Source organism: Cupressus sempervirens, chromosome 8 (genome assembly GCF_028749045.1).
Source record: "Cupressus sempervirens isolate cs-2001-9-10 chromosome 8, ASM2874904v1, whole genome shotgun sequence".
In the NCBI taxonomy this organism is placed as follows: domain Eukaryota; kingdom Viridiplantae; phylum Streptophyta; class Pinopsida; order Cupressales; family Cupressaceae; genus Cupressus; species Cupressus sempervirens.
The window spans coordinates 321,435,975-321,446,724 of NC_143125.1; the positions used below are offsets into that span (position 1 = coordinate 321,435,975).

The 10,750-nt window shown below is 33.6% G+C and overlaps 1 pseudogene; it reads right to left on the reverse strand.

Moving 5' to 3' along the window:
* Positions 1-1,801: 1,801 nt before the first annotated feature.
* On the reverse strand, positions 1,802-8,456 carry LOC149542669 (aspartyl protease family protein 2-like; annotated as a pseudogene).
* Positions 8,457-10,750: the final 2,294 nt, after the last annotated feature.

Below are 10,750 nucleotides of genomic sequence, written 5' to 3' on the forward strand. Positions count from 1 at the left end.
TAAATGTAGTCTAATGTGTTTTATTAAATTATTTTATATTAAAACTATAATTAACTATTAGACAAATGCTAGCCACTACATGACACTTGTTATATTTTATAATATAATTTTTATATTAAACTTATTTTATAAAATAAAAATTATTTAATTTCATCTCTCATTCTAATTAATTTATTAAAACTTATTCTAGACATTTTACCTATTCAAAATAAATAATGTTTATTTTATTACTATATTCTAAAAGTTTAAGTTTAAAACAATATAAACATAATAATAATAATTAAAAAATTTGCAATTTATAATAAGAAAAATATAACTTAATAATATAATTTACAAAGTCAAAATAAATTTACAATGACCTGTCTAAAATGATTTTGTAAATAGAAAAGTCGACAACATCTTAAGCGTAAATAGACAATGTAAAGTTGATGAAACACAGCGGTATTCACGAGTTCTTTATCATAAAGTAAAGGAGTCTCGGTTTTCTTTTGAAAGGCTTTGTTGAGGTCATATCAACCACCCCACTACAATTGCGTGATACATTAGATACTGACACTGTGGAGAATTGTGGGGATGCGGATAAGATTGTAAAGGTGAGAAAGTGTATGTACCGTCTTATATTTTGTGTATTGCAATCATTTATATTTAATCATTATTAATAATTTTGATTTCAATTAGATGTAATTATTTTTATTTTTTATTATTAATTTTGATTTTTCTAAACTATAAATGTGAAGCAGATTTTCTACAAGTGAGGCAATATTTTAGGAATTTCAAAACTAACCTTTAAAATTATTTTTAAAGGTTAGTTTTTTATTTTACTTTGTCTACTTTATTTCTATGTTGTAGTCATCTTAACTTATATTTTATGTTCAAATGTTTTACAAAAAAAATAGTTCACACATGATTGACTAATATTTAAATAATTATATTGTGTTTATATAAGAAGCACATTAATATTTGGAATACTATTATGAATTACTTTCAAACTATTTATTTTTTATTTTTTTATAATTTCAATATTATATAATTCTTCTATTTAAATAAATTCTTATATCAAAATATTATTATGTGTGCTCTCCTTCTACTTATTAAACCTATTTCAAAAATTTAATAATTTTTAAACTATTACAACATAAGGAAAATACAACCACTACGTGACACTTATTTTTAAAGATCTTCATTTATATGTTTTCATTTCATTCAAGTATTAGATGCATAGAAAAAATATGTATTTTTAAATATAGAGAATGGATAATTATTTAGGTCATTTCTACTTTGAAAGGTTCAGTCTATATATGAGATTAATTTAGGCATTTATTTATAAAAAAGTTTGTTTTTTTGTTCATTTTTTTCTTCATAAAATACATTTTAAATATTTTTTTATTAAAATAATAATAGTTCTAATACATTGTAGTTTGATTGATTTTGCACAATTGAATTTAATGATGATATGTTTCCACGAATTTGAAACTTAAATTTAATGTTGAAAACCAATATTCTCAAGATTTATTTATTTGATTCCAACTTTTCATTTTTGTTGTCCAATCATTTTATTTTTTATTTTTTCATTTTTACTGTTATGATATATATTGAGATTCTCAATGAGGCTTTGTTATTTGTTGAAGGAAATAAACTTTATTTCCAATCCTTAGATTATATATTAATAAAATATGATTTTAGATTATTGCAAAGGTATTAAGTCTTTTCATTGTTTTTGGTCATAATCTTTTTATTATTTTAATACTTAATAATATGGTAAACTTTAGAAAGGAGTTTGGAAGTAGAATAATACCGCCGAAGTAATAGAGCTTTCCTATATATATTTAACTGAAGTTATACTTTGTCACCTGAAAATCTATATTCTTTATATAGTCAAACAGAGAATAGATAGGCAGCGTAGCATGGAGGCGGCTGAGGCGAGGAAAACATTTAATGATCTAGCAACCTTTGCAGGTTTGAGTGGCGATACCGAGTCGAGAACCAGCAACATCGTACGCTACACGGAAGTTGCGCTGCTGGTAACTCCCAAATATGGACAGTCCCGAATCCGAGGTATTCTTTGGAGGAGAAGCGAAAGCTAAGCATCCCACCAAGCCCTGCACATTCGCCCGAATCAGGAAGTTAGCCGGCGGCAGAGCTACGTCCACATTCTTGTCGAAGTGCAGCGTGATCTGCGGCACAACCACATTCCCCGAAGGAAAATTGAAGCACGTGTCGAAGATCGAGTACTGCGCAGCTCGGCTGACATTGGAAAATTGGCAAACGAAAGTGAAGGCAAGGAGAACGACAAATACACATAAATAATACTGATTTTATTGCCTTACTGCCTTGCACAAATGCATTACATAAGGCTTCTATTTATAGAGATCTGAGAATACTCTAGAATACACATATAACATTTTACACATATTATATTATATTATAATATTTCATGTATTAAAAACATGGGCGGCTTCTATACTGTAGTTGGGACGGCTGACTATCTGCTATTTACTTTGGACGGTGGATGAACGGCTGAGTTGGGCTGGACGTGGGCTAGTTGTCTGTTATTAATGGCAGAAATTAATACCACCAACTACCGCCAACACTCCCCCTTAATTTTTGTCATTAACAAATTTTGCATCTATAATACCCAATTTCTCTCGCAAATATTCAAAGTTATTCTTTGACAATGGCTTAGTGAATATATCTGCCAATTGATCTTCAGATTTGCATAACTCAAGATAGATTTCTCTGTTGTTGACCAATTCTCTGATGAAGTGATACCTTGTATCAATATGTTTGCTCCTCTTATGAAATACATGATTTTTAGATAATGTTATTGCTGATTTGTTATCACAACGAATTGGTGTTTATTCCTCCTGATGATGGTGAAGATCGAGCAAAATTCGACGCATCCATACTGCTTGACATGCTGTGGAAGTGGCAGCTACATATTCTGCTTCAGCTAATGAGATCGTCACTATAGGTTGCTTCTTTGATGCCCATGATACAACTCCTAATCCAAGGTGAAAGATATATTCAGAAGTGCTCTTCCTATCATCAATGCTACTTGCAAAATCATTGTCAGTATAACCAATCAAACCAAAATGGTTAGCTTTGGAATATAGGATTCCATATCCCATTGTTCCTACAATATATCTCAATATCCTTTTTCCAACTTGCCAATGAGAATTTTGTGGTGATTCCATGAACCTTGAGATTAAACTGACACTATACATGATGTCTGGCCTTGTAGCTGTCATATACATTAAACTTCCAACAAGTCTTTTAAACATAGTTGGATCAACATTTGAGCCCTTTTCTTCCTTGCTAAGTTTTGTTCCTATTGCAACTGGAGTTGACACTGGATTGCAATTCATCATTTAAATCTCTTTAAAATATCCTTTATATACTTGGATTGACAAATGAAGATACCTTTGTCACATTGAATAACTTCAATACCTAAGAAATATCTCATCAACTCCAAATCTGTCATTTCAAATTCTTTCATCATTTCTGACTTGAACATGTCTACTGATAGATTTTCAGTGAATATCAAGTCATCAACATACAAGCATACAATCAAAATTTGACCCTCCTTATTAGTCTTAACATATAACGTGGGCTCATTGTTACTTCTATTGAATTGATTACTTATCATGTATGAATCAATCCTCTTATACCAAGCCCTAGCAGCTTGTTTCAAACCATAAAGTGCCTTGTTTAGTTTATATACCTTGTTTTCATACCCATTAACCTCATAACTAGGTGGTTGTTTAACATATACCTCTTCATCAAGAAAATCATTCAAAAAAGCTGATTTTACATCCATGTGATACACTTTCCAATCGTTTTGTGCTGCTATCTGTAAAATAGTTCGAACTGTGTCAAGTCTAGCAACTGGAGCAAATGTTTCATTATAACCAACTCCATATTGTTGTGAAAAACCTTTAGCAACTAGTCTTGCCTTGTGCTTAACAATTTCACCTTTTTTTTATCAAATTTAGTTTTGTAAACCCATTTGACTCCTATACATTCTTTTCCTTTAGGTAAATCCATTAATTCCCATATGTTATTTCTTTCAATAGAGTCAATTTCTTCATCCATTGCCTTGATCCATTTATCTTCTTTAATTGCTTCATCAAAATACAATGGATCAAAAGAAAATAAAGCAAAATTTGAGTAAATATCTACATTCTCTTCTTCTTGATCATATATTTCTTTTAAGTTTCTTGTCTTCTTACATTTGTAACCTAGTAAATTGATAATGTTGAATCAGATTTATCACTTACATTTGAACTTGGAGGTGAGGCACCTTGCACAAAGTTCCTTGGTGGAGTATTGGGTGTTGATTGAGTCCCTTGTTCCTTTAATTCATCATCACCTTGTAATATTGGTGCTCCTCTTGTGACTTGTTTGTTATCATTTTCATGCTATGAATCTTCTTCTTCAAATTTAACATCCCTACTAATGATCAATTTCTTTGAAACGGGATTATACAATCTATAAACCTTTGATTCTTCACTATAACCAGTAAAGATGCATTTTTCACTTTTATTATCCAATTTTTTTCTCAATTCAGATGGAACTAATGAATAAGCAACACAACCAAAAACTCTAAAATGGGATACTATATGTTTCTTACCATTCCATGCTTCTTGTGGAATTGTGTTCTTAACAAGTTCTTTGTAAGACTCCTGTTCAAAATGTATACAACACATGCTACTGCTTTTGCCCAAAACTCATTGGATAGATTTTTGGCCTTCAACATACTCCTTGCCATTTCCATTATGGTTATGTTCTTCCTTTCTGCTACATCATTTTTTTGTGGTGTGTACCTTGTGGTAAATTGCTTCTTAATTCCATGAAATCTGCAAAATTTTAGAAAATCATTAGAACTGAATTCACCACCTCTATCAGATTGCAATACCTTGATGTAGTGACCACTTTGTTTTTAAACCAAAATTTTGAACTCCTTGAACTTTTCAAAAGCTTCACTTTTTTGTTTGAGAAAGTATATCCAAATCTTCCTGCTAAAATCATCAATAAATGTTAGGAAATATATACTTCCTCCTAAAGATGGAGTTTGCATAGGTCCACATATATTAGTGTGAATTAATTCCAATGGTGCTCTTGCTCTATATGAACCTCCTACTAGGAAGCTTTCTCTATGTTGTTTTGCCAGAATACAACTTTCACATGAACTTGGTGGTTTCAATATTTGAGGCAATCCTTTCACCATATTCTTCTTTTGTAATAAGCTTAAAGCATCAAAATGAAGATGACCATACCTCAAATGCCATAGCCACGACTGATCTGAGTATACTGTCTTGAAACTAACTTCTTTTCCTCCTTGAATGCAATGAATCTGGAGGGGGAACATTCGATTTTGTGTCATGTTGACCCTTGCAATTAACCTGCCACTAGGATTTCTATCCAAGATTGTGCAAACATCATTATCAAAAGAAACTTTGTAACCCTTTTGTACGAGTTGCCCAACACTCATGAGATTGTGTTTTAATTCAGGCACAAAATACACATTAGGAATATATCTTTTTCCTCCATTTTTTGTCAAGACATTTATAACACCTTTTCCCATTACAGAGACTTTACTATCATTTCCTAGCTTTACTTTAGATTTTACAGAATCATCCAAGCTAGCAAACAAATCTTTATTTCCAGTCACATGGTTACTACATCCACTATCTAGGAACCATATATCACTAGAGCTTTCTTGAGCAACATTACAAGTTATAAATAAACTTCTTGAATTGTTATCAAATACATCTGAGTAATTAGCACCATTCTTTTCAATATCCTCTTGTTTCTTTCTATATTCACTTGCAATATGACCAAATCTCTTACAATAATGACACTGAATTCGAGATTTATCAAACCTTGATGATGGGTGTTGGAATGAACTTCGGTCACGTCCTCTATTCAAACTCTGAATGGATTGATTTGTTCTCTCTTCTTGATTTGGACCTTCACGTTGATCTATGCTTCTACCTCTTCCTCTTCCTCTGTAGTTTGATCTTCCTCTTCCTCTACCAAAAGATACCTGCGATCTAAATGCATTCTCCAAAGAAGAATTGTTATTTTTGTTCATTCTTGATTCATGAGATAAAAGTGAGCCCATCAATTCATCAATAGATAGTATTTTGAAATCTTTAGATTCTTCAATGGCAACAACAGTGGCATCAAATTTTCTAGGCAAACAACGAAGTATCTTTTCAACAACTTTTTGATCTGTTAAATCATCACCATATGATCTAATTTGATTAACCACATTCATTACTTGATTTAGAAATTGATCAACTGAGTCTGAATCTTTCATACACAAATTTTCAAAATCACGCCTTAAAGTTTGCAATTTAACAATCTTAACTTTTGATGTCCCTTGATATGTTGTTTCTAAAATATCCCATGCAATTTTAGACTTTTTAGCAGCACAAACCTTAGGAAAAATTGATTCATCTAAAGATTTTTGAATTAGAAACAATGCTTTAGCATCCTTTTTCTTGTTATCTTGTAATTTATCCTTTTCATCTTGTGTTAATGTAGACTCATCTTCTGGTTCAATAAAACCATTTTCAATAAGATCCCATATGTCTTGAGAACAAAATAGTGTCTTCATTTTTATAGCCCAAAATTTATAATTTTTACCAGAAAATATTGAAATTTGTGGTTGAGCTATACTACTTCTTGAAGCCATATTAATACACAGTTACAACTGCAGCTTACAATTTTAAACTTTTCTTTACAAAGCAAATCCACCAAACAAGTCTAAGCCAATGACATATAGCTTAAAAAAACAACATTATAATGCTTATTTTCCCCTTTTAACAAATTTTTTTTTTCATCATTAGACTTCACTCCAAGAAATCAACTCATACCTTCTTCAAACATTAAACTGGGATCTTTTCTTCTCTCAATCTTGGTAGCCACTAGTCTCCAACTTTAGAAGCTGATAATGATCTGCAATCAAGAAAACATTAGAAGCTTCATTCACTGCTATAGTAGTTATACATATCAACACATAATTCTTTTCCTCCTAGGCCCAGCTCTTCATGCTCTAATACCAATTTGAAGGAAAAGAGAAAGACAAATACACATAAATAATATTGATTTTATTGCTTTACTACCTTGCACAAATGCATTACATAAGGCCTCTATCTATAGAGATATGAGAATACTCTAGAATGTACATAGAACATTTTAAACATATTATATTATATTATAATATTTCATGTATTAAAAACATGGGCAACTTCTATACTGTAGCTGGGACGGCTGACTATTTGCTATTTACTTTGGACGGTGGATGGAAGGTTGAGTTGGGCTGGACGTGGGTTGGTTGTTTGCTATTAATGGTAGCAATTAATATCGCCAACTACCACCAACAGAAAGAGTCCCTCATAGAACCATATGCGGGCTCCACTAGATGAGTGATGAAGGTTCCCGAGTCTATAATTGCCCCTCACCTGCTTGAATCGTCCATCGCGGGCATCGACAGACGATCGTTGCCAATGGAGATAGCGATCAAGGCAACATAATAGAAGGAAGGATGGGTAGAGCTCGTCAAGAGGGACGTAAACTGCATCCCACTGGAGGATGAGATGGTCGACTTACCAAGTTCAAGGCAACCCTTGGATGTAGAAGAGGGGATACAATAGGAGAAGGTTTTCTTGAACAGATTGGTCATCTGTGAAACAAATGAGATCAACCTCCTCCCAAACCTGACCAAACCAAGCGACGAGGTGATAAGTCTCGTTCAAGATTCCGAGCAGCCAAAACTAAAATTCAGCATTGTTTACAAAGCGACGGCCAGCGTGTCGGTGGAGAGATCCTGGGTGACCTGAGAGCTGTCGCCGTAGGTCTGTGTGAAGATGCATATGTAATTCCCACGGTTTGGGCTGCTATCGAGTCCCTAACACGTGTCGGAAGAGTAGCTCAGCTATTTAAAGGTTGGTGACTTGGAGGGGTCGAACATGTCACTAGTGCAATCGGGGCAGGTGGCACAGGGAATCTAGGAGATGTCACTGCCCGTGTCAACCACTGTATAGAATCTTTGCAGGGGAGTGTCGAAGCCCACTTTGATCATGTAGTTTCCCCTCTTCACAGCCAGCTAAACATTGGCATCCTCTTGTGTTGTAAATCGTGTCGCTCCTTGCATTATTGCTTGGTAGTGTCGATCGTCGTCTTTGATTGACTCCAGCATTGCGCTCAGCCACGTGGAATTTTTGTTGTGATAAGGAGAGCAGTTGGCTTGGACGTGCATCTGAGGAATGCTCGTGCTCGATTTCCTTAGCTGAGCTGTAGGGCACTCTCCCTCTGCCTCAGTCTCCTCGCGACTGAATAGTATGGGACTTACTCTTACAAGCTTGCTGCTCTGCCCGGCTAGGCCAGAGCACAGTAGCAGAACAAGTAAAAGATGAAATGTTGTCATCTCTTACCAGTAAAGAAAATACAGAGAGAGAAGATTGATTTGTGAAGAGGGAGCGAGCTCGTGCTTGATATAGGGGTGGAAGCACTGTGTTGTGGAATCAACTGGAAATTTCTTTGAAGATGATGATTTGTTTTGTATAATTATTGGCTTGACTTGACTCGAGGCCTTGAGTCTTTCACCGATAACTGCGGTGGATGGTCCCCGTGACATGCCTTCTATACAATAACGAAGAATATCTTGGCTCTATTCTCGCATTCTAAAATCTAGCACTGGAAGTAAGGGTCTGTTTGGTTTGTGGAATTTGAAAAATTGGGATTTATACAAACCTTGGTTTACCTAAATCAAGGTTTTACAAATCTTCATTCTGATTTTTGGGATTTTACTTGGATCGTTTGTTTCACTCGGAAGATGCATGTGAAGACACATTCTTATGTGTAAGTTTGGAATTGAAGGCAAATTTTAAAAGGTAGTCCAATCTATTGTTTTTACACTCCTTAAAAAACATAACCAGGTTTTGATTTTCAATTCCTACTTGCTAGTAGGAAATTGGAAAACTTGATTTTGAGGTAAAATTGAAGTCCGATATGCTACTTCCATTATGCTAATTTTGAAAAAAATGCAAAAAAATTTAAAATCTAGATATGAAAAAGCCAATTCCTATCATCTTCAAAGGAAGAAAATGGACCCTAAAGGATTGATTGGTATAATCAACGTTTATTTTCAATAATCATCATTGTCTTACGTCATCCATGAGTAACGAAACACTTTTTGCATCACGTCACATACATGATTTGTGCGAAAAACATCGACTTCAAACAAGCCTTGCAAACTTGCATCTACCAAGCAATAGGGTGTAGTTGTGTCCACATATCTATCAATACAATAATATTTTTGCATTGCCTATTTGATCTCCCTATGAAAACCTACCTAAATGTCTTGCTTTATGAGAGAAGCTTAATTTTATTTAAAATATAATTTTACATTTTTTTTCTTTGTTTGATCTACTTTTTTTTATCTTTTAAAATGAAAGACTTAACAAACAACAAAAATTATAAAATAACAAAATAAATATCTCACACAAATATCTCATACAACATGAAAATACAATTTTCAAAAACATTTCTTTCTTCGATGAATTTGGGAAATTGCATAATCTAGAACAAATTTTTCTATTGGTTTGTTCTTACATGTAGTCAGTGAATTCTCAAGACTCTACAACAATCAATGTCATTAGGAAAAGAAAAAAAGAAGAAAACTTTGTGAAATTCTTACATATAAGATTTCCTCATTTTTCTTTAATTTTCAATTAGTCCTTCTCCTATTCATATTTAAAGTTGTCATCTTATGTAAATTACAATCACCAACTTCTTTGTCAAGTAATTATTGTATATGAGCAATGTTAGTATGCTAATAGAAACCAAATTTAAATAAAGCTTCTACAAACTAAACAAAATTCATAAACTTCAAGATAGACTAAGATGAGCTCTTAATTGAGAATATGAGCCATTAATGAGCTCTCTCAATAAGAAGCTCTCTTGTTGAGTAGCTTTGTCTAAATAGATAGGATGTATGCTCAAGCTTATGCTTCAAAAAGGGCTTCAAATGGAGTTGGAATTTGGGTGTGAGTGTATGGTTTTGATGTAAAATGGCTTCTCAAAATGGCATTATGACTTTACTTCATGGATTGTGTTATTTTGCAAAGGGGAAGGATCTAATTTATAGGCAAGAGGCTTGAGGGATTGAGGGCTAAGATGCAAGGATGGGAAAAAGCTCATGGAGGGCTCAAATTGCATGAGAGGAGAGCACATGGATTGTGCTTCCTTACAGCCAATCAAGGAGTGACACATGTCACATGGTGAGAGGATGGAGGAAAGGGGAAGGATGAGTCAACAAAGGAGGCTCAAGGGATAAAATCTTCATAAAGACCCTCATAATGACTTGTAAGAGCAATAAAAGGGCTTGGAAGAGTCATTTATGGCCTAGTGGGCTTCATAAAGTTTTATGGTTGAGATATTTTGAGGGTGATGAGAAAAATTTCGACTTGGACTTGATTAGGAGGGTTTTAAGCTTGCTTAGGATTGTGCAAATGATTAGAGGATGGATTAGGATGGTTTAGGATTAGCTTAGGGATAGGCAAGTGGATGGCATCTAATGAGGGTGGGTGAAGGAGGAGATATTTGTTAACTTTGGCTTGGGTTAGTAAGTCTTAACCCATGTTTAGGGAATGTGACAAGGTTAGGAGGGGATTAAGATTAGGTTTAAAGACATCTTCTAGAAGAGTCTAGACTTTGGATGAGGATAAAGACTTTCTAGAAT